Genomic DNA, 19,777 nt, shown 5'->3' on the forward strand with positions numbered 1-19,777 from the left:
GCAACTAGAAAGAAACAATTTGAGTATTGTGGAAACACAATCAGGATAACACAAGATCTAGTGGCTTCTACTTTAAGGGATCAGAGGGCATAGAAAATGATATTCCAGAAGTCAAAAGAGCTAGAATTAAAACAAAAGAATCACCTAGTCAGCAAAACTCAGTATAATACTTCAGGGGAAAAAATAGAATTTTAATGAAATAGAGGACTTCCAAGCATTCTTGTTGAAAAGACCAGAGATGAATAGAAAATTAGACTTTCAAATACAAGAATCAAGAGAAGTATAGAAAGGTAAACAAGAAAGGGAAATCATAAGGGACTTAATAAAGTTAAACTGTTCACATTCCTATATGGGAAGATGATACTTGTAATTCATAAGACCTTTTTCATTAGTAGGATAGATAGAAGGAATATATATATATATATATATATAGATATAGATATAGATATAGATATAGATATAGATATATATATATAGAGACAGACAGAGGGCACAGGGGTAAGTTGAATATGAAAGTATGATATTAAAAAACAAAATTAAAGGGTGAAAATGGAATGTAGTGGGAGAAAGAGAGAGGTAAAATGGGGTAAATTATCTCACATAAAAGAAGCAAGAAAAAGCTTTAACAATGGAGGAGAAGAGGGGGGAGGTGAGAGTGAGTGTACCTTACTCTCATCAGAATTGGCTCAAAGAGGGAATAACATATACAATCAATTGAGTATAGAAATCTATCCTACCCTATAGCAAAGTAGGGGGAAGGGCATAAGAGAAGGGAGGGGTGATAAAAAGGAGAGCTGAGTTAGGGAGGGGGTAGTCAGAAGCAAAACACTTTTGAGGAGGGATAGAGTGAAAAGATAAAGAGAATAGAATAAATGAAGGACAGATAGGATAGAGCGAAATATAGTCTCACAATATGACTGTCATGGAAGCGTTTTGCATGACTATAGATGTATAACCTGTATGAAATTGCTTGCCTTCTCATTGCAGGGGGGTGGGAAGGGAGGAAGGAGGAGAATTTGGAACTCAAAGTTTTAAAAATGAATGTTACAATTGCTTTTACATGTAACTGGGGAAAAATAAAATACTAAGTAAAATTTTAAAAAAATAATTACTTGAATTGATACCTAGACCCAGTACAAAAAAAAAAAAAAAAAAGTATACAATCATTATTTTCGGATTTTCAAAAAAATATTTTCCTATTATTATTGACTAGCTGTGTGTAAATTTAGTATTCATATCTGAAATATGTCCATATCTCCTCCCTCCCAATCCAGAAACAAAACCAAAACCTCTCACAATAAGTATGCATAGCCCAGCAAAACAAATTCCCATACTAAACATCTAAAAATGTTTGTTTCTCTGTAATTTAAGTTAATCACCACTGGCAGAGGAAGAGTGGCATATTTCATCTTTAGTCCTATAGACTTGTGATATATCATTGCATTGACTAGAATTCTGATGTCTTTCAAAGAATGTTGATGTCATAATTGTTCACCTACTTCTGCTCATTTAGCACTGTACCTGAAACACAGTAAAAGCTAAGTTAATGTTTATTGACTGATGGATTGACTACACACTTTGCTCTCCTCCAGTTCATAGAGATCTTTCCAGTTTTCCCTAAAAAATGACAATTTTATCATTTCTTAGGACATAATAATGTTTCATAACATATTTATATAATAATTTGTTTAACCATGCCACAATAGAAGGATAATTCATTAGTAGCTAATATGGGGGGAACACAAAAAGAACTGCTATCAATATTTCTATACGAAGAAGTCCTTTTCCTTATTCTTTGATTCCTGGGACTTATGAAAAAAATGCTATCCACCTCCACAGAAAGAACTCATGAAGTCTGAATGCAGAGCAAAGCACACTTTTTTTTTAACTTTCTTTTATTTTTCCTGGGTTGTTGTTTTTGTTTTTTGGTCTGCGTTCTCTTTTACAATATAACAAATATGGAAATATATTTTACATGGCTGCACATGTAGAAGCTATATCAAAATGACTGCCTTCTCAATGCACGGAAAGGGGAGGGAGATGGAGAGACTTTGCAACTCAAAATTTTAAGAAATAAATGTCAAAAGTTGTTTCTAAGTGTAATTGAAAAAAATATTTTAAAAGAGAGTTCTCATGTTCTCCTAAATTCTCCAATTCTCCTAAATGCTCCCCCAAAAAGTCTTCCTTCGTAACAAAGATAGCAAAAAAAAAATCCACATTTTGGCCATGTCTAAAAATATATATCTCATTCTCCACCATTAGTCCATAAATGCTCAGAAAATAATCAGTATTCTTTAATATTTGGAATACACAGACATTTAAATTTGGGGGCAATATCATACCATATGTTGATATAATTTCTGACAGCCTGTATAACAGTTTTCTTAGAATTTCTTATCAAATAGGAAGTTCTTACCTGAATGATTCATGCTTAAAAAAAAACTGGATTATTAAGTTTCATTATTTCAGATTCTTTCTTGAGGAAACTGTTGATTGATCTAACTTTCTGGGGGAAGGGAGAGGGTTAACCCATCCCAAATATTTTTAATGACTACTAATTTATAATATGTTTTGAGGTCTCAAAGTATTATTCCCCATTCATTTCTAATATTTTCCATTATTTCCCTTGATAATTCAGGTTTCTTGTACCTCCAAATGATTTGTTATTACTTTACTGAGTCCTGTAACGTATCTGATTGGTACCTGGTTTATTCTTACGTTAAATCTGTGAATTAGCTTAGATAGTACAGTGATAGTTATTATATTGAAATAGCCCAGCCAAGTGTACTAAATATTGAATCTATATAAATATCAAGTGTGCTTTGGTAAAAGGACTCCCAAATATTTTATGCATACTCTATTTTGAATGAGATATTGCTTTGTATTATTGACTCTTGGATTTGTTATTACTGTTCATTGTTGTTGCTTGTCATTTGTTCTCAAAGAGGACCATGACATCAGGAATGTGATGTCACCACTTCTAAGTGATTTGGACTTAAGTGGGACAGGGACGTGCAAAGTCACCTCCTCTGATGCCATCTGAGTTTTGTGGCAAGATATAGATTGGGATGACTAGATTTGTTATTATATACATATGCTGTTGTGGTGGTGGTGATTGTTTTCTGTAGATTTATTTTGTAGGTCACAATTCTGTTGGAGTTCTTATCTCAACATTTTTTTGATGTTGAATTCCTAGCATTCTTTTAAAGTAGACCATCCTGTCATTAGCAAACCGGAATAGCTTTATCTCCTCTTTGACTATCTTTGTATCTTTAATTTCATCTCTATGTTTCATGCTTTGCTAGCAATTTTTTTTTTTTTTTTTGGTGAGGCAACCAGGGTTAAGTGACTTGCCCAGGGTCAAGGAGCTAGTAAATGTCAAGTGTCTGAGGTTGGATTTGAACTCAGGGCCCCCTGTCTCCTAAATTCTGATAGCTGGCATTCTATCCACTGTGCCCAGCATTTCTAAAACTATGACAAATAATAGTGAGAAGGGGCATTCTTGTTTTTGTCTTGTACTTACAAGGAAAGTATCTATTGTATTGCCATCGTATAGGATGCCAGCTTTTGACTTTAGATATATTTTTATGTTGTTAGGAAGAAAAAAACCTTATCTTCCTCTGTGACATTCATTTCAGCTCTAAATCTATAATATTAATAAAGATGATGATAATGATGATAATTCCATTTACATAGTGCTTTAAGGTTCACAAAGCATTTTATACACATTATTCCCTAACAGTCCTATGAAATAGTTGTTGCTATTATCATCATTGTAAAAGTTGAGCAAACTAAAGGTCAGAGTATCTTGATCTATGTTGTTCTGCCTTGCTCAGAGGAAAGGCAGCAAGGAATGATAAGAAGCACACCAACTTTAGAGTCAAAAAACTGGGTACAAATCTCAGTTTTATTATTTACTTTCTATGTGACCTAAAGCTAGTCATTTAAGCTCTCAGGACCTCAACTGTAAAATGCTGTGGCTGAAGTCTCTGTAGCAGTATGATCCTGACCACCATTTATCCACCACTTATTGAAATTTCTCTCTCAAATGTTACTAACGATGTCCTCTGTGGTAGAAACATTGGTGTTTTTTTAATCCAAATCATCTACTTCTCAGTAGCATTTGACACTTGAAAACACCTCCTCCTTTGGTTTGTGTACCAAAGAATTTTGGAGGATTTACATCCATTTCTTAATGGTGAATATCCTTCTACAGCCTGCCCTTAGAAAGCCCTCTATGTCCTTTATAATTCCTCAGTGAACTCTCATGGTGACAATCATCAACTATTCCCCATATCCATATCTCTCCCTGTCATCAGTGGAAAAGAAATGTCACTTTGGCCAAGTCACGTTCCTTCTATTAGCTGCATTTTCCATAAATGGGGCTGTCTGCATTCCTATATATTAGCAACAAAGTCCAACAGCAAGAGATAGAAAGAGAAATCCGATTTAAAGCTAGGATAGACACTATAAAATACTTGGGAGTTTACCTGCCAAAACAAACCCAGGGACCATATGAACACAATTACAAGACACTTTTTGCACAAATAAAGTCAGATTTAAGTAAGTGGAAAAACATCAGTTGCTCATGGGTAGGCCGAGGTAATATAATAAAAATGACAATTCTACCTAAATTAATTTACTTATTTAGTGCCATACCAATTAAACTATCAGACAATTATTTTCTAGAGCTGGATAAAATAATATCAAAATTCATCTGAAAGAACAAAAGGTCCAGAATATCAAAGGGACTAATGAAAAGAAATGCTAGGGAAGGTGGCCTAGCGCTACCAGATCTGAAATTGTACTATAAAGCAGCAATTATCAAAACCACTTGGTACTGGCAAAGAAACAGAAGGGTAGACAAGTGGAATAGACTTGGCACTCAAGACATAGTAGGCAAGGAATATAGCAACCTCCTGTTTGATAAACCCAAGGACGCCAGCTTCTGGGATAAGAACTCACTATTCGACAAAAATTGCTGGGAAAACTGGATAACAGTGTGGTGGAAACTAGGCATAGACCCATGCCTGTCACGGTACACAAGAATAAAGTCCAAATGGGTACACGATCTAGGTATAAAGATTGATACCATGGACAAACTGGAGGAGCAAGGAATAGTTTATTTATCAGATTTATGGAGAAGGGAAGAATTTTTTTACTAAAGAAGAGATAGAAAGCATTATGAAATGAAAGACGAATAACTTTGACTACATTAAACTGAAAAGTTTTTGCATAACCAAACCCAATGCAACCAAAATTCAGAGGGATATAATAAATTGGGAAAGAATTTTTACAGCTAATCTCGGGAATAAAGGCCTCATTTCTGGAATATATAGAGAACTCAGTCAAATGTACAACAATACAAGTCATTCCCCAATTGATAAATGGTCAAAGGATATGAATTGGCAATTTTCAGAGGAAGAAATTAAAGATGTCTATAATCATATCAAAAAATTCTCTAAATCACTTTTGATTAGAGAGATGCAAATCAAAACAACTCTGAGATACCACATCACACCTATAAGATTGGCAAACATGACAGAACAGGAAAATGATAAATGTTGGAGAGGATGTAGGAGAGTTGGAACACTAATTCATTGTTGGAGCTCATCCAACCATTCTGGAGAGCAATTTGGAACTATGCCCAAAGGGCTACAAAAATGTGCATACTCTTTGACCCAGCAATATCGCTACTAGGACTGTATCCCCAAGAGATCATAAAAATGGGAAAGGGTCGCACGTGTACAAAAATATTTATAGCAGCTGTCTTTGTGGTAGCCAAAAACTGGAAATCAAGGGGATGCCCATCAATTGGGGAATGGCTGAATAAGTTGTGGTATATGAATGTAATGGAATACTACTGCGCCATAAGAAATGATGAACAAGAAGACTTCAGAGAGGCCTGGAAGGACTTATATGATCTGATGCTGAGTGAAAGGAGCAGAACCAGGAGAACTTTGTGCACAGCAACGACCACAGTGTGCGAGAGTTTTTTCTGGTAGATTTGGAACTTCGTAATAATGCAAGAACTTAAAAAAATAATAATTCTCAATGGTTTTCTAAGGCAAAATGCCTTCCACACTCAGAGAAAGAACTATGGAATTCATTTGCAGAATGTAGCAGATCATGTTTGTTTATGTGTGTGTGTATTATGTTTTGATCTGTTATATGATTTCTTCCATTTATTTTAGTTTGTCTACACAGCATGACTATAGTGAAAACGTATTCAATAGGAAAGTATATGTATAGAATTGTATGGCATCTAGGGGAGGGAGGGGGGTGATGGGGGGCAGGTGGGAGGTAAAAATCTAAGTTTTTTGGTAGCGATTGTAGAACATCAATAAACAAATAAACAAATAAATAAATGAAAATGGGGCTAGACTACAACGACCATATCAATGAGCCTTTTAAAAGCACATCAAGCCAGTTAATCCTTCATATAGAAGATGATGATTCAACTAAGTCATAAAAGAAACCAGAGATTCTAAGAAGCAAAAGGAAAAACTTTCTAGGTACCAGTGAAAAGGCACAGAGTAGGGAGGCAACGTATCATATAAAAGAACAGCGAGAAGGCAGCTAGTTACATATAGGAAAACTGGAAATGCATGGAAGGGCCTGATTACACGTGGTTTTAAATGCTATGCATAAAATTATATAATTGATCCTAGAGGTAACATAGAACAACTGGAGATTACTGGGTAGGGGGAAAGATGACTTGATCAAATCTGTGTTTTAGAAAAATCATTTCAGCAGTTGAATGGAGAAAAAAATGGAGTAGAAAGAGCCTTGAGACCAATGAGAAGACTACTGCAGTAGTCTTAGGTATGAGGTCTTGAGGGCCTGCATTAGTGTGACAGCTATGTGATTCAAAAGGAGACATACAATGAAAATATTGTGAAGACAAAAACAAGAAGACTTGGCAACAAATTACATGTGTGGGGTAAGTGTGAGAGAGGAGTTGAGGAGTCTGGTTGACTGGGAGGATTATAGTGCTCCACAACAGTAAGATGGGAGGATTTTGGGGAAAATGTAATGAATTCTATTTTGGTCATATTTAGGGTAGATAAACAATTTGCAGACAGACATGGATAGACAGAGGCAGTTGTTCAAATCCAGGAGTAGCTTTCTTGTATTCCTTTTTTTTTTCCACTACTAAAATATTAACCACCATAAGAAATGAATCAACTGGTAAAACATTATCTGAACCCATAGAGAATGGGTTCAAATCTCCTTCAATCCTTCAAACTTCCAAGCATCGTAGATGGGCACAGTCATGCTGCAGCTCACAGAACAAATAATGGAAGTCCTGTTTCTTGCAGTCATTCCTGACATGCCCTGAAGTTCCTGAAATGTTAAAAGTTCTTACCTCAGTTCTGTCGTCATCACCAATGAAAAAGCAGTATGGTACGGTTCAGAATATTGATTTCTGCTATATAGAATAGTCTTCCTTCTCTTTCTGCACTAACCATAGTCCTGCCACTTGACACTTCTGTTCACTTTGGACACTTTCCACCTACCTCTTACCAAACTGTTTTTTAAACATCCAGCTTTGTAGATCTTCCTCACTACTCAGGACTCAAGAGTACTCAATGCCACTACTTTATGGTTACATGCACAACCCTCTAGTTCTATGGCAGACTCTTAAACTCACTGCTCTAATGGTTAACACTATTTTGAGAAATTAAGTCCAGTGAGAGTTATCCGTTTCAAATGAAATTACCTATAATTGATTCAGAAGAACTGAAGGTATTCCATGACATTTTTTCTTTTTCATCCCTACTGACTACTTTAGGAAGCCATAAATCTATTTTCCTATGATTCCATGAACTTATAATCCATAACTATCCTTTATGTACAAAGAATCCTTATTTGTACAGAATGAGCATGTTAAAGAGTGATTCATCTCTTTACAAAAGCCAGGAGTCAGGTATTGCAAATTTCCTGCCCATAGTAGTGAAGAGATCTCCTGAATTAAGCTTATGATCTGACCATTGGATATACTTTCAAGAATTAGTTTTTATCCTCTGAAGTTCTCTAAACAATGACTATCACATTCACCTTAGCTCTCCAAGGGATGCATATAATACACTTTGTTTTGGTACAAACATGATATAAGAGCATTCCTTAGGTTCTATTAAAATTAAACAGCAAGAAAGAGTCTAATAGCACTCACTGGCAGGTTGCTTAAATTAATATCTCCTTTATGTTTCCAGGGAGAATATGATAGAAAATGAAGACCTAACATTATTTCAACTAATTGAGAAGCAAAAATGAAAACTAATTCCAAGATGAAACTTCACTGTCATTGTATAAAGGTCTTCCTTCAAGTGAAACTGCTACACTGCTTCTTGATGTCTCTGAGAGTACTGAATGATCCTCAATATTGCAAGTCAATTGCTAGCCACTTGTGTTCAGTAAATGTAAATTTATTTTTAATTGCATCTTTAGAAATAACAGATATCATCATGCTTTCTTAAAATTCCACTTTCTGAAACCCAGAATATCAATGCTAATTCTTCTTTCTTAGACTCTTTTGCTGCACATGTGGCATTATAGAAAACATATCTATAATCATTTGGGCATAGCAAACAACTTCACAAAAGATATGTAAGTGTCCTCAACTCACTCCATATATGTGAATGTAGGAGAAATAGGAAAAGTAGCAGAAGAGACACCAGCAGAAGATATATGTGTTTTGTGAATATATTTATATAATTCTTTTTTGTCTCTGCTTAGGTGTAATCCCTAATATTTTACACACTCAGTAAAATTTTTAAATATTTTTTCTTTCTATCTTTTCCTGCTGGGTTTCACTGATGATATTCAAAAAGTCTCTGGGTTTCTTTTTTATCCTGCAACTTTGATAAAGTTAGTAATTGTTTCAATTAAATTCTAAATTGAATCTGAAGATCCTCTAAAACATGCCTGCACGCCAAAGGATTTCTGGCAGCCAGTGGAAAAATGTAGAGGAAAACATCCTTTGGATGTAGAGGAAAGCATTTGGCGTACTGCAAGAGGCCCATAACCTGTAAGTGGCCCAAGTAAACCAACATATCTGGAAAAGGGGATTTTTTTTTTTTCCTCTCTGCCTATGCTTATTCTCTTTCTATAGCATATTTTCTTTACCTAGAAGCTTTGCATTTTTACTATGACATTCCTGAGAATTTTCCATTTGAGTTTATTTGGGGGAGGCAATCAGTGGGTTTTTCTTTGCACTTTGCCCTCTGCTTCTAATAGATCTAAATAGTTTTCAAATGGTGCTATATTTCTTTTGCAATACCTCAAAGCAAATAGTTCTATTGCTTTTCACAAAATAAGGACTTGATAAATGTCAACAAACTTATACAATGTTTTTAAAAAAAAATGTGGACAAACAAAATAATTGAAAAGTTCATCCAATATCTGTTTTCTGCCAATTCAGATACACACTTACGAAAGCTAATTATTAACTGTTAGTTATTAATTATAACTCTTTGACCAATGACTCACAAAATTTACATTATGAATTAAAGAATAAGGCAGTTTTAGTTAATTCCTTTTAAGCACAAAGAAGTCATCCTTATAGCATAATACTAATTCGTATTTTGTGTTCAAACCTGCACCAACATTGTCAACTACCTTTGTTTCGATGAAAAATTTCAAGAACATGTACCATTTTGTGTGGATGCTACCAGTCAAGAGTAGTTACCGTTATATATCTGTGTATGAAGAACTGTTTCAATTTTATCTTTATATACATAGAGAATACAAACATGGAGTAAGTGGTTAATAAATGCTTACTGACTAAATGATTGGCATATGTAAAGCACTCTACTATGTGCTCTAATTATGGGAAAAAATTCCTTTTCATCAAGAAAGTTATACTCAAGATGGGGAGGTAAGTCACATAACTATCAAAAAAGACATAATTTTCACCCAAGTATACAATCAGTGTGTTTGCTCACACAGACATATGAGGGGAGCAAAGGAGTTTGCTTCATGTAAGAGGTCATACTGAAATATACCCTATTAAAAAAACTAACCAAATAAAAATTTAATTAGTTTCTTTAAAGATGCTGAAGGTGTCCAGAAATTTTATGCAGTGGAGGAACTAAGGTTTAAATCTATTTTTACCAATTAGAAAAACAATGCCGTAAGGGAGTCTGCTCCACTTTAGGCATAAATTTCTATTCGCTGAGAGAAATATAGACAGCCTGGTACTTCAACCATAAACTTCAAATGAATAGCATATTCTGGATTGACTGAAAATATTACCAACATCTGAGTATACCCTGAAAAGACAAAAGCTTTCTGCAACTTTGAAAATAGTAATAATGATACCACCTGGCCTTAATATTCACAGCAAACCCTTCGTTCCATAAGAAGCCAAGTGCTACTCTATCTTTTTAGATTAATGCAAAAATCATCACTATAGAATATAATCCATTGAAAATTGGTAGGGAGGAAGAAGACAATAGACAAAAAGGAAAAGCTCTCATATTAAGAATGCCTCTGCATTAGTCACTTCCTCATTCTATATAATGGTTCCATTAGGAATTTGCTACTGATTTTTGTAGATGGTTACAAAAACATTTGGATCTACACAAATTTGCCTATCTTAAGACTCATTAAGCAAATGTGAAACTGTTTAATTTCAACTTCAAAAAAAAAACCCAGAAATCTTTAAGTGCTTAAATAAGTCACACACATGATCAGGTGAAGGCTATGGGCCTCACTGATGCTAAATAATCAGATTACAAGCACAATTGTATCAGGATGATAATTACTTTTCTTTCTGTTGTCTGCATTATATACTGATCCAAAACCTCTCACCAAATGTCTGAAGATGCTCTTAAGTACATTTCAAAGAAAATGCATTCTCACACCTCAATCAGAAAAAGTTTAATCAAGAACTACAAAACAAGTTTTTTTCCAATCTTCTACTTTTGACCTGACCCCAGGCTCCTTAAAGATTTGTGTCCTAACATCATAAGTTGGATTGAAGATGGAGGTAGAACAAGACAGGTTAAAGGAAGAACTTACTTTATTTTATGTTAAAATGTACTGATGAGCTATGCTAATTTTCCCTTTTCCTGTTTTTTTTTATAAATAGTATTTGTTATATGGAATTTCTGGGAAGGGAGAGGTATATTCTGGGAAGGGAGTGATATATTAAAAATATATCACTAAAACATTTTTAAATGAAAAAACCAATATTTTCTGATAAGAATCTACACAATTTATTATTACAAACATGGAGAAACAGAAAATAAACTGAATGTCTATAAAAATGAGTTAGACAGTTCTCAGAAATGGAGCCAAGGGAAGAGAACTGACTGCTTGACTCTTATGAAGGCAAGTGAAAATTGCTAATATCTACCTATCCTTGGCATGTGAGAAAACATCCATAACAAACTCAACCATTACCTGTTTAAAATTCCATTTGTGCACCTCCAAAGGACAAAGAATAGACAACTGGGTTATGAACCAGTAATTCAAGAAAATTTAAGTCTTTTAAAATTCAAAGTAGGGACCACGAAGGCATCCTCCTTTAATGGAGTTACTAAGTCTAAAACTGAAAATAAGCTTCTTCTTTCACCTTAGATTTGCTTGAAATATATTTATTCTCTAGTGATTTTCAGAGAAACTTTCATTGAAACCCAACTTCTGCAACAATGAAAAAATAGCTCTGTACTCTGAAAATAGAAGAGCTGAGGAAGGGAACTAAACTAATCATTAGTATATAGTGTTGTGGTAGACAGAGAACTGGACTTGGATTCTGCAAGTTGCAAAATTTCTATATGCATGAGGCAATTAACTGCCTACAATTTCTATACTAAGCTACAGACCAGCTGAAATAACAGATCCTACACGTGTTTGATTTTACTTACTACCACCCAGTTAAGAAGTACATTTTTTTCATTACATTGACTATGGGTGGAGAAGACTAAATCAGACTCAGTTGATGTGTGAGTCAGTTTTACTGAACAGCTATTATTATTATTATCATTATTATTAAAGGGCAGGGTTTTCTAGGAAAAGGAAGTTGTAAAGACATATTTAGAAATGAATGTGATGTCACTATATAAACATATATGCATGCACGTACGTATGTGTGTATGTGTGTGTGCATGTATAAAATTTTAAGAAATAAGAAGTGTATGAATCATTCTTCACAAACATAAGTGGAAAGGCAGGCATGCCTTTCATGTTGAAGTAGAAAGAGCCTGGCAGCCAGAAAACTTGGGTCCTAGTCCCAGCTACCTTACTAAACAGATGTATTACCTTGGAAAAGCCATTTACTTTTGTAAAAAATTTTTCATTTTCCTCATCTACAAAATGTAGGAAGACAATCATACCTTAAAAGTCAGTGTAGCTCTAACATGCTGTGATTTTATGACAAAAAATTATGTGCAGCTAAGTTTAATCTAATGGGCAGCTAGAAGGCATAGTACATAGAGTGACAAGCCTAGAGTCAGGAGGACCCGAATTCAAATCTGGTCTCAGATACTTGTATGACCCTGTGTGACCCTGAGCAAGTCACTTTGCCCTCTTTGCCTCAGTCTCCTCATCTGTAAAATAAGCTGGAGAAGGAAATGGCAAACCACTCCAACATGCTTGATTTCAACATTGACTCTCCTGTCCCATTCACTCAACTCTTTTCTTGAACTCATTCCTCATAATCAATCTAGTACCAAGTCGTATCATTTCACACCATTTCTCATATATCTTTCTTCTTTTTTTGGTTATTATTTTAAGTTCTGAATTTTATCATTCTTTCTCCCTTGTTCCCTACTCCTACCCAATAATAAAGAAAAAAAATTCATTACAAATGTTATGATCATGCAAAGCAAATTTTCATATCAAGAAAAAGAAAAAAGGAAGGAAGGAAGGAGAAAAGAAAGGAAAGAAGAAAGGAGGAAAGAAAGGAAAGGAAGGGAGGGAGGAAGGAAGAAAGAAAAAGAGAAACAAAGAAACAAAAGAAAAGAAGGGAAGGAAAGATAAAAAGAATGGAGGAAGGGAAGAAAAAAATGGAAGAAGGAAAGAAAGAAAAGAAAAGAAAGGGAAGGAAGGAAGATTCTTCAATTTATTCTTTGAATACATCAGTTTTCTATCTCAAATTAGACAGCATGTTTCATCATGAGTCCTCTAGAGCTATGGTAGATTACTCACTTGATCAGAGTTGCTAAGTTTTTCATATCTTTACAATATTGTTGTTATTGTATAAATGGCTTAGTTCTGCTCCCTTCACTCTGCATCAGTTCATTTAAGTTTTCCCAAGTCTTTCGAAACCATCTCCTATAGCATTTTTTTGTATCACAACATTATTTCATCACCTTCACATTCCATAACTTGTTTAGCCATTCTCCAATGGGAGGCCACTCTCTCACTTTCCAATTTGTTGCCCCCAGAAAAAGAGGTACTATGTATTTTTGTACATATCAGTAAGTCAAAAAACATTTATTAAGTGCCTAACATACAGGTGCTAAATAAGTCTTTTTCTTCTTTTTTTTGTTCTCTTTTGGACATGGACCAAGTAGCAATATCACTGGGTCAAAGGGTATACAAAGTTTAATAGCTTTTGAGGCATAGTTCAACTTGTTTTCTAGACCAGGCCACTGTTCCACCAACAATGCAATAAAGTACTTCTTTTCCCACAACCTCTTCTTCATTTGTCATTTTCCATGTTTGTCAATTTAACAAATCTGATAGGTGTGAGGTGGTATCTCAAAATTGTTTTAATTTGCATTTCTCTAATTATTAGTGATTTAAAACATTCTTCTATAACCATTGAAAGCTTGGATTTCTTCCTCTGAGCACTGTACATTCATATCTTTTGACTATTTCTCCATTAGGGAATGGCTCTTAGGTCCCCTTCTTTCTACTCGCCTCCTCTGATATAGGCCCACCTCACACCTACATCACACCCACCTCACACAGTTGTATCACTGTCATCCTAGTCTCCTTTCACTTCAGTTAACACCCCAATCTGCTGCCAGAGTAGAGGTCAGGTCATATCTCCCCTACTAAAGAAACTCAAGTTGCTCCAGGATCCAATATAAAATGCTCTATTTGGCATTTAAAGCACTCAACAACTGTGTTTCTTCTTAAACTCTAAATCCCTCAACATCCTTGGCAATCCAGTAACCCTTGTCCTCTTGCTATTGCTGTCACAAGACTCTCCATCTCCTGAATCTCTGCCTTTTCACCTGCTGCCTGCTGTGCCTAGAATGTTTTCTTCCTTCACCTCTGCCTATGAGCTTCTCTGATGTACTTCAAGAAGCAGCTCAAACGCCATCTTTGTCAAGACATCGATCTCAATATCTTTCTATACGTTGCTTTTAGGCCCTATCACTGTGCTAGTGCCTTCCTTCTGAGACTATTTTCCTTCTCTTTTATATATATCTGCACATACATCCTCCATCTCCCCATCAGAATAGGAGCTCCTTGAGGCAGGCATCACATTTTTGGCTTTCTTCTATCTTCTATCATCTCTCTATTCTTCTATTCTATTGTGCTTTGCACAATGCCTGACATATAAAGTAAGTGTGCTTAACAAAATACTTGTTGATTGACAATATCATAGGAATTAGGTTTAAAGAGCATTGCAGTTCTTGGAGGTTAATTATAAAAGACTCAAGTTATAGGAAAGTGGAACCAAAGTTCTACTCTCCTACACAATAAAACTTTACCCTTAGTGTCAAGACTCTGGGCAGATGCTGGGCAACAGTACACAAAATAAAAGGACTTCTAGCTTTGATCTGGTCATATCTACTGTTCAGATTAAGATACCATGATACTATAGTGGCAGAGGTCAGTGGAAGAAAGTAAGGTATTACCAGAAAATTATGAAAATGACGCCTTTTCTTAATTTTGGGAACAACGCAAAGTTCAGTGCGTGGTGAGGAATAAGTCATGCAACTGTCCTCAAATGGCCTATTTTTAAAAATTTAAACAAAATTATAAAGGAAGACCTAACTGACAAGAATTAAGGCCATAAGAATGCCACTATTACTACTCCCAGCTAGTTTTATTCAGGAATTAACCACAGTCATGTTGACATACCTAAGTTGATTCTTTCTTCTCTTCTTTAACCCTTCTCCCTTCTCTCTCTGTGGTAGTATTCAGTGTTTACTGAAGCATTTTTGATTATATGTGTCTAGCCTTATCAGACCTCATAATCAAACATCGTTTTCCCTCTTGTTTTTTACATTTTCTTTCTATACCTCCCACGGAGAGGTGTGTTTTTCAAAATTTTTGGAGAAGTGAGCTCTAAATAAAATTGCTCTCTGGACACAGCCTACCCTTCAGCACAGCTGTGCCATAACAATGTTATGCTGCTGTGGCAATAGATTGAGATGGTTAGCCTCTTCTTACTGATTGCCTCAGAAATGAGGCACAATGAAAGAAGAAGGCTTGCCCCAAATCACAAACAAGTGAGGTAGAAGTCACATAAGAATTTAGGGACCCACTTTCCTATTAGGCCTCCCAAATTCCAATGCTGGCCCAATGCAGAGAAAAAAATGTTACATCTGCCAGAGTTGGTCAAGTATGCAGTACTGTTCATTTCCCTTATGTTACTGAGCAAACTGCTATAGACATACAGAAAGCTGGTGAACTGGTAGCCCTTGCACTGGACCTTTATTTTCTTCTCTTTCTAACACAGTAATCTTGATGCTATATTTCATGTCAGTATGAATAAGAACCATGAAACCAGATGGTGAAAATACAGATGAGCTTGGGTTTCCTGCAGGCCACTGTGTCGTCACACAGAAAGAAGATGCTTTTTCACTATCTTTGCAATAGGCTTCACAACCACTAAAAGAGAGGTAATTTCATATAGCAACAACAAGCTCTGGTGGGGAGGATCCATAGAATCACTTCTCATCCTGTCTGAACTGCCAGGACGTCAGCACCACCAGACAGCAAAATATAATTTTCCAAAAGACCAGTCTCTACTCACCACTTAACGGAGCACACTGAGCCAATGAGCAAGCATTATCAACCTGACTGTATTAAAGTTCAACAGAACACCATAATTGATACAAGATGGATAAGCCAGTCTTTGTCATCTGAATAGAGAGACTGACAAAACACCTAGGGGATCACTAAACTTGTTATCAAAACCAGCATTTATTTTCTGGTTAAGGGGTAGCTTACATTTTTCATCCTCCCAAAATATATTTTTCTTCATTTTGAGAGAGATCAAGACTGTTGACCAGTAGTCAAAAGCAATTATGAGAGCAATTATAATAACCCTTAATGGCAAATTACACCACTTAACTTATCCAGGTCCAGAAATGGTTTCATATAAAACATAAAAGTAACATGAATAAAAATGTGTATAAATTCAATCAAATTGTTTTTGTCCTTAATGCATTTACTAAAGAAGGATCACGTCATCACAAAAATCAAACAAATCAGATTAGCATCAGAAAGATGACGAATCAGATTTTATACCTCTCTACTGTAAACATGAAAATATCTTTATTAAGGGCTTGATGGATTTAAACAGCAAAAACCAATGCATTGTCAGCTTCAGTTCCCAAGATGTATGAGGAAGAAAAAAAACATTATAGCTAAGGTCAAACATCAGTGGAAAGGGGCTAAAAGTGATAAATCTACAACATTAACTACTGCACTCCTTTTAATAGAATCCAGCATAAACTCAAAACAGCCTTGTGCTCAGACTGAACTATTTATCTGAGACAAAAATGTCTTCTTGACAAAAAACAGATTCCCTTCAATAAAAGAAAGGCAGACAAAATTATGCTCTGAGGGAATCCTGGTGCTTTTTTTTTTTTTAAACAAAGAATTATTCTGTAATACATGTAGATAGAAACCTAATTTTACCCAGATACCTTAAAAATATATGGCAATAGAATAAAAATAACACAATATTTTAGAACATAAATCATTAACCATGGATGAAAAGGTACTACCTTTTTCTAAATGAGAATTACACATGGGACAATTTGTGGGTGTTGAACATCATTCAGCTTTTGGCATTTGAAGGGCTAACATTGCTATGATTCCTACTTCTAGATAAGCATCTTTATTCGGTTCAATTGCTATCAATTCCTGACTAAATGGAAACGAACCTTTGAAATGGCAGAGGTCTACAGTTCTTCCTTCCCTCCTTTCCCCTCCCAAAACTCAGTCTCCTCTACCAAATCCCAGAGAATTCCTTTTTAATGTAATAAAAAGTTAATAAGGAACAGGGAAAAATCCAATCACATCTGAAAATGCAAAAAGGCCAAAATGCTATGCTTTGACACAGTAACTCTTTTTCCATTTTCTCCCTATATTTTTCTACACTTCGGATAATATATGAGAGCACTTAATTAATATGCCATTTTTCACCTTTCAATTTCATCAAAAACATTAAAGATCAAATTTTCTACTTTTAAATGACCACCTATCTCTCTGTCAACAAATGTTAGATGTTTAACAGACTTTATTTGTAGTCACAAAACTGCTTAGTGTTGAGGGGTCATTACTAGAAACTAAATGTGGGTGGCCTAGTGATGAATTAATTAAGAATCAAGAATCAAAGGTCAAAAGCAAATATTTTTTCTTTAAAACTCACAAACCACTTAAAGTTTATGTATTTAATTCCAATTTTTAAAAGGGGAACATCTGTATAGGTTTATTTCTATCCATTTCAGCTAATTAACAGGTCTAAATAAATAGCCATTAAGGCCAACTGAAAAGTTTGCTAACACTTCATTAAAAGGAAGTTTAAACAAGCGCATGAGCCTTGTTAACATATTTTGGTTTACCACAAAGTTACTTGGGGTTCGGGAAAATTATTTTTATTCTGCTTTAAAATAAAATATGACAGCCAGATCCACTGGCTCAGAATTCTGAAGCCTTTCTCTTTTCACTACACAGTACAGTTCAAATTTTTTCAAAGTGCCACTGTTTGTTAATACAGGATCTCACTCCTAAGCAGCTGCCATATGCCATATTTCACCAAGATGTCTACCACAATATACTAAAAGCATATTTTCCCAAGGAACATTCGATATTTTGGGCTAATACTTTAAAGCCCCCAATACTTTCTAAATGGTATTTTCTGAAGAAGGAAGTGAACATGTGTATGGCATAAAGCTAAAACAATTTTAATTCCACCAATATTGAGCTCTTTTCTCATACAATGAGTTAATTTTACATTATATTTTAATGGAAACATTCACAAACTGATGGGAGGGGAAAAAAATGATTTTTTTTCTTTCCTTGCAGAATTATTTCAGAAACATTCTATTAAAATTATTGATATATAAAAATTATTCGTTATACTGAAAAATCCCATTTATTATGTTCATATTTATTTAGTCTCTTACTTGCAAAATGAAGAATGAAATCAGATCAGACTTAAGCCTTGAAGATTTTCAACTGCCATGACCTTAGAAAGTAGACTGCAAATTGAGGTCACAAAAATTATACCCATATATTTACTTCTGAGGCAATATTATTTTTAAATAATGACTATCTTGGATCCCAGTGTTTAGCCTAAGATATTTTGAGAATTGAAGGGAAATAAACATTTTAACTTTCTAACAATGGCTGGGATTATTCATCATATGGACATATCACATAGGCAAAGCCAATGTTATTCTCTAATAGAACAAAAAAAAAAATCCCATATTAAGGTCTGTTTGCTGCTGGTGATTTGTGCTTTAAAAAAAAATCTGTTATAGAAATGAAATTATTTATCTGTTTCAAATTTCTAGTTAAATATTACAAAAGACAAATATAAAGAAGGCTTCATGAAATCCTAGGAAAGTAATAATTTTTCATTTTGCTTTAAGTAAAAAAATAAAACGTTCTCATAATATGTGGAAGGGAAGAAAATACCTGAGGTCCCTAAACTCATCTAATTTGACACTAGTGCAGTTTGAAAAAAATGGATTTATACTGCTACCATTTCTAAACCTAAAGTCATGCCACTGATTCTGAAATTCTAAACTCTTTTCTTGCTCCTATACTTGTATTATATTCAAATAAGGAAACTCAGCTTCCAGCACTTTTTTGCATTAGTTTGCAATCCAATTTTTTAAATAAGCAAACAGCAAACAATAGAAAATATTTGTAAAATAATGCTAAGCAAACAAAGAAAGGACCAATTCCAAGGCCAAAAAGTTAGTTATAATATTTGAATCACTCGATCTTTTTACTCATCTTTCTTACAGAGAATTCTAAATGTGAAGTTGATAGAAGGTTTCTAAATTCATTTAGAATTTCCTTTTTTTCCTTCCTAAAGCAAATGGATTACCAGAAATAGGATTTATCGCTGTTTTCCACATGCCAAGCACCACCCTTGTCCACTCAAATTTATTTCACAAATATTCCAGCTCATTCAAGTTACAATGGACTCCTAATTACTCCTTCACCACACCATATCAAACAGTTCACCAAGATTCTAAATCCCAGTCAGAGTTTGTTGCTACATTCTGCATTCATTAATAACTGTAATCAGAGCAACACCACCACTGGTCAGCATAAATCAGTGTCAATGCTGAGCAAGTGTGAGGAAAGCACAACTGACAGTTCACACTCGATATTGTCAAAATGTCATGTAAATGAGCATTAAGGGCTGTATACATGTTGGCTCAGCTGGATCCTCAATGACGCTTCACCACGCAGGCAGCAGAGCCAACATACAGATGCTGCTGACCTGGCAGACACAAAGACACTCCCCATTGCAATGAAGCAAGATAAAAGCAAGGCAATCTCTGCAAGAAGTAGAAATCCAGAAAAAAAAATTAATCTCTGCTTGCCACATGCACCA

At 34.8% G+C, this 19,777-nt stretch overlaps 1 protein-coding gene across 15 annotated transcripts in view; it reads right to left on the reverse strand.

Moving 5' to 3' along the window:
• Positions 1 to 19,777, reverse strand: part of BCAS3 (BCAS3 microtubule associated cell migration factor) — an 803,928-nt gene that overhangs the window by 577,902 nt on the left and 206,249 nt on the right. The window lies entirely within an intron of this gene.

Source organism: Notamacropus eugenii, chromosome 2 (genome assembly GCF_028372415.1).
Source record: "Notamacropus eugenii isolate mMacEug1 chromosome 2, mMacEug1.pri_v2, whole genome shotgun sequence".
NCBI lineage: Eukaryota > Metazoa > Chordata > Mammalia > Diprotodontia > Macropodidae > Notamacropus > Notamacropus eugenii.